The 15,758-nt window shown below is 42.2% G+C and overlaps 1 pseudogene across 1 annotated transcript; it reads right to left on the reverse strand.

The window, feature by feature from the left end:
- Nucleotides 1–12,999: 12,999 nt before the first annotated feature.
- On the reverse strand, nt 13,000–13,806 carry LOC309856617 (melanoma-associated antigen B10 pseudogene; annotated as a pseudogene). The gene has a single exon. The product of its transcript is annotated as a melanoma-associated antigen B10 pseudogene (transcript).
- Between the last annotated feature and the right edge of the window lie 1,952 nt (nt 13,807–15,758).

Here is a 15,758-nt window from a genome sequence, read left to right on the forward strand (position 1 = left end):
TTTTATTTCATCCTGTATAACTTCAATATATTTTGTTTATACTATCTGCTTTATTGTGGAGGTGGGATCTGCGATACAGTGTTGAATTGCCATGTAGAGCATCATTATCTCAAATGAAAATCTTTCAGAATTTCACCAAATACTGATCATCTTTAACAAGTTAAAGAACTCCCTTCTGTTACTAGGCTGCCAAGAGGATTTTTCCTTTTCTTAAAATCCTGAATGTATGTTCAGATTTATCCAGTGCTGTTTTTTTATTAAATCAAATGTATGAATTTTCTTTTACCAGAAAGCAGTCATTTACATTAACTGACTTTCTAATGATCAGCTAGCTTGCCCCAAGTATATTGTTCTTTTTATATGGTGCAGATAAAGTAAATTTTGATCATGTCTAAGAGTTTGGCATCCACATTCATGAGTGAGATCAACCTCTAGGTTGGCTCTCTTGTACTTTTCTCCTCATATTTCTGTATCCGTGTGTGGGAGATGAGAATCATTTGTTCTTGGACATTAGTGAGCACTGGAAGCCATCTCTTGTTCATCATCCATGCGGGCTTTCTTGCGACTCTTGAGGGTGGGTACAGTGTGGGCAAGTTGACATCTAGTTTTCCCTTACCTGGAGCTGCAAGATTTAGCAACCAAAAATGCGGGGCACCTAGCTAAATTTGAATTATTTAATTTGTCTTTATTAGTTTGCTAGGGCAACCATAACAAAGTGCCACAAACTGGGCTGCTTAAACAACAGAAATTTATTTTCTTACAATTCCAGAGGCTAGAAGTCTAAGATCAAAGTATCAGCAAGGGTTGGTTTCTTCTTAGACTTCTATCTTTGGTTTGTGGATGGCATTCTTTTCCCTGTGTCTTCCAATTGTGTTCTCTGTGGGTAGGAATCCTAATCACTTCTTTTTTTTTTTTTTTTTAAAGATTTTACTTATTTATTTGAGAGAGAGACAGTGAGAAAGAGCATGAGCGAGGAGAAGGTGACTCCCCATGGAGCTGGGATCCTGATGCAGGACTCGATCCCGGGACTCCGGGATCATGTCCTGAGCTGAAGGCAGTCGTCCAATCAACTGAGCCACCCAGGCGTCCCTCCTAATCACTTCTTATAAGGACACCTGTTAAAGTGAATTAGGGCCCACTCTAATGATTTCACTTTAACTTAACTGACTCTTTAAAGACCCTTTCTCCAAATACAGTTGTATTCTGAGGTACTGGGGTTAAGACTTCAACAAAGATATTTTGAGGAAACACCAAAATTAGATACCTCTTTCTTTAGCTACATTCCCCTGATGATTTATCTCTAAGTTTCTCATTTTATGGAATTTGCTTGTCTGTCTTCCATTTACTTTAAGCATAACTTACAGTGGTCACCTTTTACTTATTTCATTATTTTATCCTTTGAAAATTCATTAATGAGAACATATGCTCAATAGTAACATTATGAGTTGGTATACTAAACATGTACCAGCACGGTTAATAATCCCGAGAACTGCTTTTTAAATTACCTTTATAGAATCATGTAATACCATCTTTCGTGGCATCTTTCACTTTTCCATTCTTCAGGATTGTGTTACATCTCTTAACTTAAAAAAAAAAAAAGTCATTCCACAGGGGTGGGAGGCTCAGTCAGTTAAGCGTTTGCCTTCAGTTCAGGTCATGATCCCCGTGTCCTGGGATCTAGCCTCACATCGGGCTCCCTGCACAGCAGGGAGTCTGCTTCTCCCTCTGCTGCTCCCCTCTGCTCCTGCTCGCTCATTCTCTCAAAAAATAAACAAAATCTTTTGAAAAAAAAGAAAGTGTCCTCCCCTGACAAAAAAGAGTGTTGTTAAAAAATGTTGTTCTCTTCTTCTTCTTCTCTTGCTGGAATAATATTCAGGAGCATCCGTGTTACTAAATCAAATTTTTCATGTGATGAAATCCATTTTGAATTATAATCTTGCCAAATTCCATCATAATTAACCACTTCAAGTCAGATTTTCTTCTCCTGTTCATAAGTAATGTTCATTTTAAGAACAGCCTTGACACATAAAGGGGGGCATTTTTCATCAATTCTTTTTCTAATGAACTCAACAAATTCCTTTAATCAATCGAATATTTTAATAATACTGTTTGTTCTTTCAGTGTACATAGTCCTCTTGCTAGAAGAATATTGAAAGCTATGATCATGAAATTAGCAGACTTTGCTCAGGGGCTTATTTAAAAAGTCAGCAGGAGTTTTGGAGGGGACCTTTTCTTCAAAATTAAAATGTGATATCAGTGCTTCAAATAAACTGAAGAGTCTTTCAACTGCATTTGTTAAAGAAAGCCAGTGGATTTTTGAATGAAAATAGAAGGCTTCTGAATGCTAACAAAATCCCCCCAATTCTTGGTGATTTAATAACTTTAATGACTCAGTTCAAAGAATATAAATGTTGAAACAAGAATAATTCTTTAAGGGGTGCCTGGGTGGCTCAGTGGGTTAAAGCCTCTGCCTTCGGCTCAGGTCATGATCCCAGAGTCCTGGGATCGAGCCCCACATGGGGCTCTCTGCTCGGCAGGGAGCCTGCTTCCTCCTCTCTCTCTGCCTGCCTCTCTGCCTACTTGTGATCTCTGTCAAATAAATAAATAAACAAAATCTTTTAAAAAAAAGAATAATTCTTTAACTATCCCTTCACTTTCTTTTTAAAAGTATTTATTTGTTTGTTTATTTAGAGAGCTCAAGCAGGGGCAAGGGTAGAGGGACACCGAGAAAGAATCTCAAGCAGATGCTGTGCTCAGTGCAGAGACCCACAGGGGGATCTATCTCATGACCCTGAGATCGTGCTCTGAGCCGAAATCAAGACTCAGCTTTTTAACCAACTGAGCCACCCAGGCACCCCCCTCTTCAATTTCTTTTTTTTTTTTTCTTCTTCTTCAATTTCAATAAAAAGGACACCAGATGCTGTTTGAGTGGCATTATGCAGAAAATGGACAGTACAATCAACATCTACTATAGAATCATGCACGTTTTTCATCAACTTTAACTACTGTAATTAACCCCTAAGTTAAAAAAAAAAAAAAAGAAGAAGTCTCTGCAAAAAATTGCTGTTGTTTCTGAAGTCACATTTTCAAATGACTTTATTCACAATAATGGCCTTATAAGGAAGCCTTTTTTCATGACAGAAGTTTCACAAGTCTAGGGAAAATGTATTCTGTAATCGCCATTACATGCATCTGTGGCTATGCTGTAAAAAAGGTGAGGCATTTCGATCTTTGATAATCTCTGTAATAGTAAATGGAGCTATTATATTTTTTATTATTGAAGTAGATTCTGTTCTAGCACCTAGAAATTTGTTTCTAACTTGAGGTGAAATATTGATGATGCCGTGCAGCATGGAAGGCCATTACAACTTCTGTGATTAGTCTTTTTAATCTGGATGTCTCTTGAACAAAAAAAAAGCATTATTTTTTTCACAGTCTTTGGTACGAGTGGAGGAAATCCTGCATCTCCCATGCTCAGCTCTTAGCGTATACCAGTTTATATCTGGCTTTCCATCATTTTCTATATTGAATGAAGAGTTGCATACTGCACAATAGGCTTTGAAGGGACTCATTCCTCATTTAATAAATGTCAAATGTTCAAATTATAATCTTGACAAATTCCATAATAATTAGCCACTTCAAGTCAGATTTTCTTTTCCTGTTCATAAGTAATGCTCATTTTAAGAACATTTATATCTGGCTATTTTAAAATTTGTCACAACATTTACATTTGTGTTGGGCATTTTGGGGTTCCAACATACACAAATAAAAACTGATATGAACAAGCATTGCAAGAACTGAAAAGGCTGAATTTGCACCTCTCTCTGCCACATTAGTCAGTGTGCCTGTCATGAACCAAGTCTGTAAACAGGGGTTGAATGAAGGTCAGAAGAGTTTTGACCTTGTGAACTAAGAACAACTCGAACTCACTGTTTGATCCAAAAAAGGTGAACTCCCCGTTTGGCTGAAGGGAAAACTGTACTTGTAAGGCGCAGTCTTTCTGAACAAAGTCACAGGTGACCCTCTATGGGGTTTGGCTATGTTGGGGGGTTCAAGGATTGGCTAACATTCAGGAGCAGAGAGCTTAGAGACCGACAGATATTGAGGGTGTTCCTGTGGTCGCTAGAGTAAGGCTGCTGCTACCTATAGGCTGACTTTCAGAAGCATGGCCCCTGATTGGATGCCGTCTGGAATGTGAGGCTGTCACTGATTGGCTGACTTTCAGAGTTGGGTGCATCACTGATTGGCTGAGTTTCAGAAGCCTGGAACTGTCACTGACTTGCTGTCTTGCAGAATTTTAGTTCCCACGGGAGAGGCAGTCGTCGACAGTCCCATTATACAGGTCGGAAGTTACATGTCGTTAATGGTGGTTACCTGTTCACAACTTGGAACTATGGCCAAAAATAAACTTTCTTGAATTATTTTCTTTCTTTAATTCTGAATCCTCCCCTTTTGATCTTCCATCAGCCAAACCTCTAGAGAGACCAAGTCTTTATTTATTGAGATATGGTTTTCAGCTAGTGTTGACTTAACTGATTTAATTGCCAATTACTGTGGTTGAAATATAGTTACAGCTCCTAAATTTTTATAACTTACTGAAAAAAGCCAAATATAGGACCTTTAGGGTGTCCTGATAAAGTCACTACAGAAGGCAGGGCAAAATCACAAAGAGAGTATGTTTTGTGTGTTCAGGCTGGCTTTCAGCCCTAGATGAAGTCCATGTCTGAGGCAGGGTCATGAAGCATTCAGCTTCTCCAGCAGTGTTTGAAGGGCACCCAAGAGTTCTTTGGATGTCAGGGTACACTGCCCTCCAGGGGGAAGAAGGAGCTGAGTGGACAGGCCTCTGGGCTTGCAGTCCCCATTTTACCCAGACTGCTCAGCCTTCCTTATGTTCATGGATCAGATTTCTGGGGAAAGCTTCTGCTAGAATAAGCAGTCATGTGTCTAAAATTTTGACAATCACTGTCCCCCAATTAGATAAAGAATGTGTCATGAAGTTTGCACCTCCAGGACCTGGACACAAAATTGCCTCGAGCTCATTGCTCTATATGTCATTAGAAACTGGAGTTACTGCAGAGTTGCTAGCTGTCCAGAACAGACACATTCGTTAGAGCAGATAAGTGTCTATGTCTTGTGGGTGTAATCTCAGCCTTGAACCAAGGTTGTCAAGAGTAGGGTCATGAAAGGGACCAAGAGAGCAGATTTAAGGTTGAAAAGTCATGATCTACACCTTCATGTATACTATTAGCTACAAATACACAGGCATAAGTGATATAAGGACAAAGGCACAGATACATGCTTAAGAAAAGCATATATCTTTTCTTAGATACTTAGATACTTTTCTTTTTAGAAAAGAGAGCTTTTAAAAAAAAAGAAAAGAGAGCTTAAGGACATAAGGAAACTTCTCTAAGTAGTAGATTTATGAAAAGGGACTTTATCCTTTTACATTTTTCTCTGGATTTATTAAGTTTTGTGTAATTTTGGCTTCCAATAGTGTTGGCAGGGGAGGAAACAATATAGGCCACTGTATATACAACACTTGACTTTCCTCCCCCATATGGCCTCACATAAGTTCTGAGGCAATCATACCTGCTTTGTAGCCTGGGACCCTCTCCTGATAGCAAAACCCATGTTTTCTTCTGCTCATTGGACATCTCCACCTGGACAGCTGGCAAAACCTTACCATCTGCCTGACCCATACTGACTTAACCACCTTCCTCATCTCTACCTCTAACTGAAATCACCGCCAGCTCTTCCTCCTCAAAATTTATCATCAGTCTCAGCTAAGAACAAATTGTACCTGGTCAGCCGACCTTTAGAACTGAGTCATTATAGACTCCCCCTATCCTTTCACATAGTCCTTACCCTCCTGAAACTTAAATCTGTCTCCTCTTTACCATCCTTGCATCCATAGCCTAAGTAGGTACCTTGCTATTTCTTTTTGTTTGAGTTAGTGTTTGCCCTCAGCATATATGCAGTAAGTACTTGCTGGATGGATGGATGGATGGATGAATGAATGAATCACCAAACAATCAGTTTAATCAAAACACCAGAGGTAACATTCACTGGTTCAAAATAATCCCTAATAGGGCCTTTGGCTGCCATAGAAGAAACACAAAGTGTTAAAACTGCTCACCAAACTTGAGAATTCCCATGTCCTCATGGTACCCCGGCCTGTCTCCACTGTGCGTCATCATTCACTAACTCTGCCCATTCACATAGCCCCAACCTCAGTGGAGGGGTCAACCATATTACAAGGTAGGAAACCACTGTCTTCAGGAAACATAAAGATAGCTTCCAGCCCAGGTACATTGACAGGGATACACTGGAACCCCCAGGGTCATCAGGAAATGTTGCTCTACTAGAATCCATCAATGAATCACTAGATGATGCAGAGGAAACAGCTATACCCTGCCTGATGATATGTAGAGAGGATTCAAAGGTAGGGTGGGATGTCTAAGTTTTGGGCTCTTTGATCCTTAGACCTGCCCATGTTGATCACTTGACAAATCCCAGCTGGTAGAAGACACTCAGGAATTTTCCATGTCTATTTACGTAAGTGTCTTTGCATGCTCCTCCCCTCCCCACCCCCTGATCCACCACCTTCTCCCCTTATGGTCACTTCTCCACATGATGCTGAACTTTCAGATCTGCAACTCCCAGTCTGTCGTATGCTCTTTGGACCAGATTTTGCTTGTGGTCTTTCTCATGGACTCTGGAAGTTGCTCTCCTCCGCCATCTTCTTCATGTCCCTCATGGCCTGAGCAGGTCCTGTCTGGCTCAAATCTCTGGTGCCTCGTTATTCTGACCACATCTTTGCTCCTCAATGTAAAAGGAAAATATCCTGTTGACATCAGAATTTCAAGGCTTGTTCAGAGGAATCCTGTGACTCAGAACCTGGCTGCAAAAATGTAGCTTCATATGAGCAGGAGATTAAGTTCATTTTCTGCTCAACTTGATGAGAAAATAGGGAAATACGAATTAATATAACTGTGAGACATTATTTTTTCATAAGTTGGACCAAAAGTTAAAGGATTTAAAAAAGCAAGAGAATGTAAGTTATTTACACACATTCATTTGTGAAATATTAATGGGTAGATATGTAGGATGCTATTTTGGCAATATTTACAAAAATGTACAGTTTTCATACCTTCTCTACTTTATTCCAATTTCCGTTTGCTATGTCTTTCCTCTGCACATTTGCCCAAGAACTAATGTCTAAAGATGTTGATTCAGTTTCATTAACCATAGAAACTAATGGGAACTACTTTACATCCATCAGGAGGAAAATAGTTAAATTAATTATGGAACATATATACTTTAAAGTCCTAGGGAGTAGTTAAAATAACGAGGTGCATTTTTATGTGTTGTCATAGAATGATGCTACATTCATTTTATTAAGTGACAAAGGCAAGTGGAAGACGAGTATGTACATCACTACTCAGTCTGTTAAAAAATCACAGTATATTTTTATAGCACATCTATGTACTAAAAAGCTTAAAATTACCTTTAAAATAACAGACACCATATTTTTTTTTAGTGTAGTTACCTCTGTGGAGAAAGCTGAGTTTTAGAGGAGCATGCTAAAGGGAAGGGCTAGATTTATGTATGTTGTTAGAAATACTTGCAACAAGAGAATGTATGCACTATTATTAGCTTTGTCATTAAAATGTTTAAATAGGCTTAAGAACATAAATAGTACCTGTTTATTAGCTAGATAAAATAACTGCTAGCTGATGCAAAACATAAAACATAAAATCTGAATGACTTAACAAAAGTTTATTTCTTGTGCACATAAAATTTGATGTGCATCTTTGCTAACTGGTGACACAGAGACGTAGGCTGCTTCTGTCTTGTAGTTCCGTGTCTCACCATGAGCTCTCTATCTTTTTACTGTGTATATGAAAGAAAGTGGAGGTAGCATCCTGGATCTCAAATGAATTGGCCCAGAAATGACGAATACTGCTTCTGGCAAGAGTAGTCACATGATCCTTTTTTTTTTTTTTTAAATTATTTGTCAGAGGGAAAAAGAGCATAAGCAGGGGTAGTGGCAGGCAGAGGGAGAAACAGGCTCCCTGATGACTTAGGAGCCCAGGGGACTTGATCCCAGGAACCCGGGATCATAACCTGAGCTAAAGGCAGAGGCTTAACAATCTCACAAAATTCAACACCCTTTCACAATAAAAACACTCAGAGAACTAGGAAGAGAAAGGAACTTCAATTGAATGATGAATATTAATGAAAAATCTACAGCTAACACCATACTTAATTGTGAGAAGACTAAAAACTTACAACCTAAGATCACCAGGCATCCCTGCCTGACCTTCTTAACTGCAAATGGACTGGGAATGTAGCTTTCCTGCGAACCCAGGAAAGAAGCCAAGAAAGGATGTGCATGAGCACTTGCAGTCCCTTCCCTTAATTGTTACATAATAGGTGCTATTTTTATAGTTTGTTAGGACAATAACCCTCTTTGTTTCCTGGAGTAATTTCTGTGAGGCATGTTCTTCACCTTGCAGTTGGCCACGTTTTTTGAGCGTGCTTTCAAGTACAGGATCACATCTGATTTTTAAAAGAACACTGTAAATCCCTGCAGGAAAGGTTCACCCTTCTTCGCTGAGTAGCGCATTTCTGCACTGCCCTTTGCAAACCCCTCTGTCATTTCAGCGGGTGAGAATTACCTCGTTCTTTTTGCTGCATGGTCACTATCTTAACTTTAGGGTGTCTGCTGTACACCACCTGAGTGCAAGTGTGCCTCAACATAGTACAGTGCTATCAGGCACAGTGAAAACCAGGACTTTCTTCTGGGGAAAGTACACGAGCTAGAGATAATGTAAGGATGGTGAGTTATTTCTTTTTTCTTTTTTGATCAGTATAGCATGTTAGGCCAAAGAACTAATCCTTGGCATCTCCATTCTTCTTGCTTCCTAGGACTTCCAGGGTTATAGAAATTTAGACTCGGGTTTTATAGATATTTGCTTATACCGTGATTTCCACAGTCTTGCCGCCTCTATCTCTTAAGAGGGAAGTTTTGGTATTTGACCACGTAGGTATGCTTACTCACTGGTATATATTTTCAGTGGCTAGTCCCAAAGAGGATATCCCATTAAAATCCTACTGGAGACATCAGGGTGGTTTCAAAAACTTCTCTTAGTTCATAGTATGTTCTGTGCCCACTTAGACTCCGCTCACAAGCCCACTTGTAAAACACTTTGAGAGTATAGTGAAGAAGCCCATCAGGGAATGACCACGTACCTAAGCTTCACTCTTTAAAGAAAAGAGGTTGCAGCGCCTGGGTGGCTCAGTCAGTTAAGCAGCCGACTTCTGGTTTTAGCTCAGGTCATGATCTCATGTGGTGAGATCGAGCCCCGCATCGGTGCTCCACGCGCAGCAGAGTCCGCTTGAGATTCTTTCCCCTTCCCTCTCCCTCCTCCTTGGCTCCTCCTGCCCACCCACCCCCAACTAATGCTCTCTCTGTCTCGCTCAAATAAAATAAAATAAAATAAAACAAAATAAAATAAAATAAAATCTTTTAAGAGAAGGAGTTGTAACCGCACTCCTTGGATCCAGATGGCCAACAGACACATGAAAAAGTGCTCCATATCACTCGGCATCAGGGAAATACAAATCAAAACCACAATGAGATACCACCTCACACCAGTCAGAATGGCTAAAATCAACAAGTCAGGAAATGACAGATGCTGGCGAGGATGCAGAGAAAGGGGAACCCTCCTACACTGTTGGTGGGAATGCAAGCTGGTGCAGCCACTCTGGAAAACAGCATGGAGGTTCCTCAAAGTGTTGAAAATAGAACTGCCCTATGACCCAGCAATTGCACTATTGGGTATTTACCCTAAAGATACAAACGTAGTGATCCAAAGGGGCACGTGCACCCGAATGTTTATAGCAGCAATGTCCACAATAGCCAAACTATGGAAAGAACCTAGATGTCTATCAACAGATGAATGGATCAAGAAGATGTGGTATATATACACAATGGAATACTATGCAGCCATCAAAAGAAATGAAATCTTGCCATTTGCGACAACATGGATGAACTAGAGTGTATCATGCTTAGCGAAATAAGTCAAGCAGAGAAAGACAACTATCATATGATCTCCCTGATATGAGGAAGTGGTGATGCAACATGGGGGCTTAAGTGGGTAGGAGAAGAATCAATGAAACAAGATGGGATTGGGAGGGAGACAAACCATAAGTGACTCTTAATCTCACAAAACAAACTGAGGGTTGCTGGGGGGAGGGGGTTTGGGAGAAGGGGGTGGGATTATGGACATTGGGGAGGGTATGTGCTTTGGTGAGTGCTGTAAAGTGTGTAAACCTGGTGATTCACAGACCTGTACCCCTGGGGATAAAAATATATGTTTATAAAAAATAAAAAATTTAAAAAAAAAAAGAGAAGGAGTTGTAGCAGAGGGATCCCATGGTGACAGTCAGCCAGGAGATGCCTGCAGAAAATGGAATCCTCTGAGTCAGGGGGAGGGTAGGTGATCCTGGACTGTCTCTTCTGCTGGAAGCAGGGTGCAGTGTCCAGAGGAAGACACCGTGAAGGGCTGGGCAGCAGGTCAGCTTCCAGAGCTGGACAGGAGGGCGACTGGGGAAGACTCAGGGGAAGGGCACCATTAACATGGCAAGGTTTGGGGACAGCACACCTGTGTCAGCTACTGAGCAGAGGGAGCTCTCGAGGATCCCTGGGTTGAGGCAGCAGCACTCTGGGTAAATGAACCCCACAGACAATGTGTGTGTGATTCTTGTTTTCACATTCCTTCATTTTATCTGTTTTTCATACTTTGGCTACAAGGTCCCTCTTTTTACCCCTGAAGAAGCATTATGGAGGTGTGAGAAGAGACATGAGTTAACAGAAGGTTGTCTCCAGAGGGGCACTTGAGTGTCTCAGTTGGTTGAGCATCTATCTGCCTTAGGCTCAGGTCATGATTCCAGGGCAGATCGGTCCTGGGGTCGAGCCCTGAGTCTGGCTCCCTGCTCAGCAGCGAGTCTGCTTCTCCCTCTCCCTCTGCCCGCCCCTCCCCCTGTTTGTGCTCACATGCTCACATTCACTCTCTGTCAAATAAATAAATAAAATCTTTAAAAAATGAGAGGTTTATACCCAGGTTGGGAGGAGTAGAAAGAATAGCATAGGCTCTGGAAGAATTCAATCAGGAGGTGTAATCCCAACTCTGTCACATACTGGGCCTGCGATCTGTGCACATTCACAACTTTCTAAGCCTCATGGTCTTGTCTCTGAAATGGGCTCAATCAGCCTGGTCTTGTATGAATGACCATTAGAATGTATGTGTTGTATGTCAAGCCCCTGGCACGGTGCGTGGTATGCGTTGCGTCTCTGATGATCGGCAGTTACTACTATGATGATTTTGACCCCAGACATTAGTGCCTTCCTCTCTGGGACTTGTTAACCCAGATGTCAGAAAATATGCAGTGTTCTAGGACATGGTACACCCAACCAGCCCAAATGGCTGCTTAACAAGAAAACCTTAGTAAATCTTCCCCAGTGGAGGATATATTATTTAATTTGGGTTTGGGGGAGTATTTCTCAACTGAATGCAACTCCATACTCCTAGAATTTGTGTGGGTCCTTCTCTCCCAGTTGCCCTTCCAATAATCTGCCCCTATTTTCATTCACTTACCTCCTCCTCGCTTAGAGTTTGCCAGCTCTTAGAGTTTGCATAACCCATTTAATGAATGGTATAGGCTCTGCATCTCTGAGCCCGGGGCAGAGTGCCAGCCCAGTGGCTTTTGGGTATCTCACCTCAAGGAAATGTCATCCTTATTTCTCATAAACTCCTTGAAGATAATGCTCATAAAACACCTAATTTGTGCATGTGCATTGAACAATCCTAGAAAAGGATAATAGTTCATGTGCTACTGCAGTTGAACAAGAATTCAGGATATCTTCCGTTCTTGTCCCAGGTGGGATCTGCTCAACCAAAGTAGCCACTGAGAACAGTTTTCCTTCCACTGTCAACTCTGAATCATACCATTTGAGGGTCTGACCCCTGCTCACCACTCCCATAGCCTCAGCTAGTGTACTACAGTTTAATTTAAAATTACCTCCCACTGAAGGGCTTATAACTTGACTGCATTCATATGGACCCCCACCAACTCCTTCATTCCTTTTTATTTTCATTTTTTTTGGTATTAAAGGATACTCAACCATTATTGTCTTTACATGATTCTTGCTCCTAAAATATAATATTCTATGGGCAAGTAATAAGTCTTATTTATCCTAGCATCTCCACTAACACAGTGCTTTCTAAAATGCAGATGCTGAATTAATATTTGGGGAATAAATAAGCCAGCATACATGGGGTATAACTTATTAAGATTTATTTCTCACATTCTTAAATAATCTAAGCCAGTGCCGGTATATGTCATTTAATTTTACAGAATGGCAGATTATAAAAAGGTTAGGAGAGGCTAAGAGTTGACCATGTTTTGGTATCTTTTGACCACCTTTAGGGTTTTTTTTTTCTTGACCCCAACTATTTTACTGCTGAACTGACATTTCCAAAAAAAATGCCTGTTGGAATATCATTGAGCTTTTCAGACAACAAAATAGAACAGTCCATTTTACAGATATGTTTTACAAACAAGCAAAACTAGTATTCTTAAATTTCATAAATAGTAATAAACATATGACCAGTGTCATTCATAAACTTAGATTCTAAAGCTAATAAAATGGTGTATTAAAGGGAACAACGTTTGAAGGCAAACTGCCCCCATGAAGAAGATAAACCTCCGTGTTAACCAAGGGACACAGAGATGTTACACACTGTGTTCCCTACAGCCACACCCCAGCCCCCCACTACTCAGAAGATTGATTGCTAATTTTATTTTTTTGCATTTGCTAATTTTAATGACAAAGTGAGGAATCTGCCCCTGCCAGCACTAGTGTTGGGAGGGCTAAGAGGGCTGGGAGGAGCCGCGAGATCTAGCAGCAGAGTGGGCGCTGCTGGATCTAGCTCAGGCCCTCTCTGCTTTATCTCGCAAAGCCTCATCATACTGGGATGGGAAGCACCTGGGGTTGGACTCGTGGATCTTTGTCAGAAATTCCAGCAATTTCATCTTGCTGGTCTCTGCATGGGCTCTGGGACCCCACAGGAACTCGTAGTGTGGAGGATGACTATTGGCCACCTGCCTGTACTCCAGGTACTCTTCTTGCACCAAATCTTGGGTGATGAACTTCCTGGGCTCCCCAAAAATGAAGTGCTTCCTCCCAGAATATAAGTCCATCATATTCAGCACTTCCCAGATCTCCTCCTCAGTGGCACAATTGCCCTTCATGAAGATCACACCCAGGACAATTACCAGGAGGCTGGTCTTGGGCATGCTGTCCTCACCGCCAAGCCTCTCAACATAAGTGAGGCCCAATTTGTTGACAAGGACATAACTGTGGTTGGTGAGGTCTACCTCATTCATATCAACACCAAAGACCAGCTCCATGAGCTCAGAGGCTTTCTTGAGGATCTCAGGGAACTCATCGTTGTACTCTTGGATAACATCAATCATATCTGCCCTTGTGATGGGCTCTTTCATTTGATACTTGTGCAGCAGGAACTGCACCAGCATTGTCACCTTCTCATCTAGAGGGTCTATGGGGAAATTCCCAATGTCGGACAGGGACTTTGATGAAGAAGCAGAACTATTATCCTTTTCTAGGCTGCTGGAGCCCTCACCTGATTTGCCTGGTGAGATGGCTCTGATGAGAGGATAAGAAGAGTAGGCACTCTGGGGAGCACTGGGTATTCCAGCAGCCAGAGCTTCCTCCATGTTGCCAGGCATCAGAGGACCAGAGGAAGGGGAAGTCTCCTCCACAGCCTTAGAGACCTGTGTAGCCTCCAGGTCTTGGCTCTTGCTGGGGGCATAGTGTTGTTCCTTTGTGCAGCTCCTGACCCTGAGACATGCTCACTTCTGTTAGTGGTAGCAGGGAGGTATGTGGGCAAGAGGGTGGATGATAAGGGGACCACAACCTGGGGAGAAAGGGAGGATGTGAGTGGCCTCATCTGGTAAACTCAACCGTAGAAGAGTGTCTCCACCCATCTTTTCCTGAGAACAGTACTCTAGAGCCTCACGTGTCTCCTTTCCTGAATGGTAAGAAGCTGCAGGAGGAGTGAGAAGGCTCCTCAGGGTGCAGTGGGCTGACACAGCTTACCACAGCTGACAACAGGGTAGGTAGGGTTAGGCTACCAGATACCCCGGCTTAACACCTCTCAGGGGTGATGATACGTTTTGGGATCTGTATAGTTCTTGCCAGTGTGGAGTGGATATTCCCTCAATCTTCACCGAGTATCTTAAGTTGACTGTGGTAGAGGCTGGGATTCCTCCTCAGCTGACTGGAGGCTACACTCAGACTCCTGAGGAAAAGTAAAGGGAAAGCACTGCCAGGCATGCCCTTCCCCCACCCCAGCTCCACCTTGATCCACCCAGAGCTGATAGTAGAGCTCTAAAGGGCCCCTCTGTTCTGGAGGACGGGCCCCCTCAGTCCTCACTCAGTTCTCCTTCTGTTGACTTGTGCCCACCTCAGACCGCGGCCCTCACCACGGTTGGATTCTGAGGCCCCAGTCAATGGGTGCCTCCGTCTGACAGTTATTTCAGAGTTTTTGTGGGATGAGAAAAGAGACAGGGCTTTACTCAAGGGGGTCCCTCTATTCTGGCATCGTTGGTTCCCTCATTCAATATCCTCACTTGACCAGTCGTAGGACTTCTCCTTTTGCCCATAGACGCCACGCTTTTCAGTACCAGCCTTCGCGACGAAACTTTGAAACCAGAGGTTAAAGGACGTTCCTTCCGCTTGTGCTCCTCGTCTGCTCCCCCCGCTGTGTTCAGGTCCTCCCAGGGCTGAGAGCAGGAGTAAGGTTCTGTGGGGTTCCTTACATTCCAGGATAATTAACCTCACTTAGTGAGGTTGTTGGAATCCCTTCAGGGCCAGAGACTCCTCCCTGCTCAGAATCGAGGTTGTGCCCCATATACAAAGATCCTCACCACAGTCAGACTCCTAAGAAGCTGGAATCTGAGAGAACCTCTGATAGTTCTTTTGGAACTGCCCATTGCTGACAGTGGTGTGGAACTCTTAGAGCTCCATCCATTCTGGAGTCAGGGGTTCCCTCAGCCTGGAACTCCTCCCTCACTAAATAAAATATATGCACATTTAACTGATTAAACAATGATCTCAAATGATTAATTTTAATTCCATATTCATAATATGATCTAAAAATCTCATTTAATAACATATTCCCATTATCATGTAGTTAATGTGGCTAAAATCTAGATGAAGATACAATGAAAAAATATATATATAGTTCATATCCCAACATGGGTATCTCAAGTCAGGGTCTCCAAGAAGCAAACCCTGAAAGAAAATTTGTGTGGTAGTGTGCCCAGGGTAAAACCAGAGAGAAGGCAGAGGCAGCATGACAGAAAAGAAAAAGAAGCCAAGCAAAGATACGGTTCCAGGCGAGGTCTAGCCTGATCTTGTGGGGGACTCTGGAGCACAAGTTCAACTTCAGAGTTCATGGTGCCTTGTGGCAAAGGATCTGGGCTTTTAAATTCCCACACCGGTCATTCATTGACTGTATCTCACTCTGGGACTATGGGAGGCAGAGGTGAGGGAGTGAGGCATGGAGGCTCGAAGACATTTCTGACTCTCTGTTGAGGCACTGAGACTCCAATGCCCAAGAGCAATCCCTTCAAGATCAGAGGTGCAGCACTTCACAGCATGACCC

Source organism: Mustela nivalis (genome assembly GCF_964662115.1).
Source record: "Mustela nivalis genome assembly, chromosome: X".
In the NCBI taxonomy this organism is placed as follows: Eukaryota; Metazoa; Chordata; class Mammalia; order Carnivora; family Mustelidae; genus Mustela; species Mustela nivalis.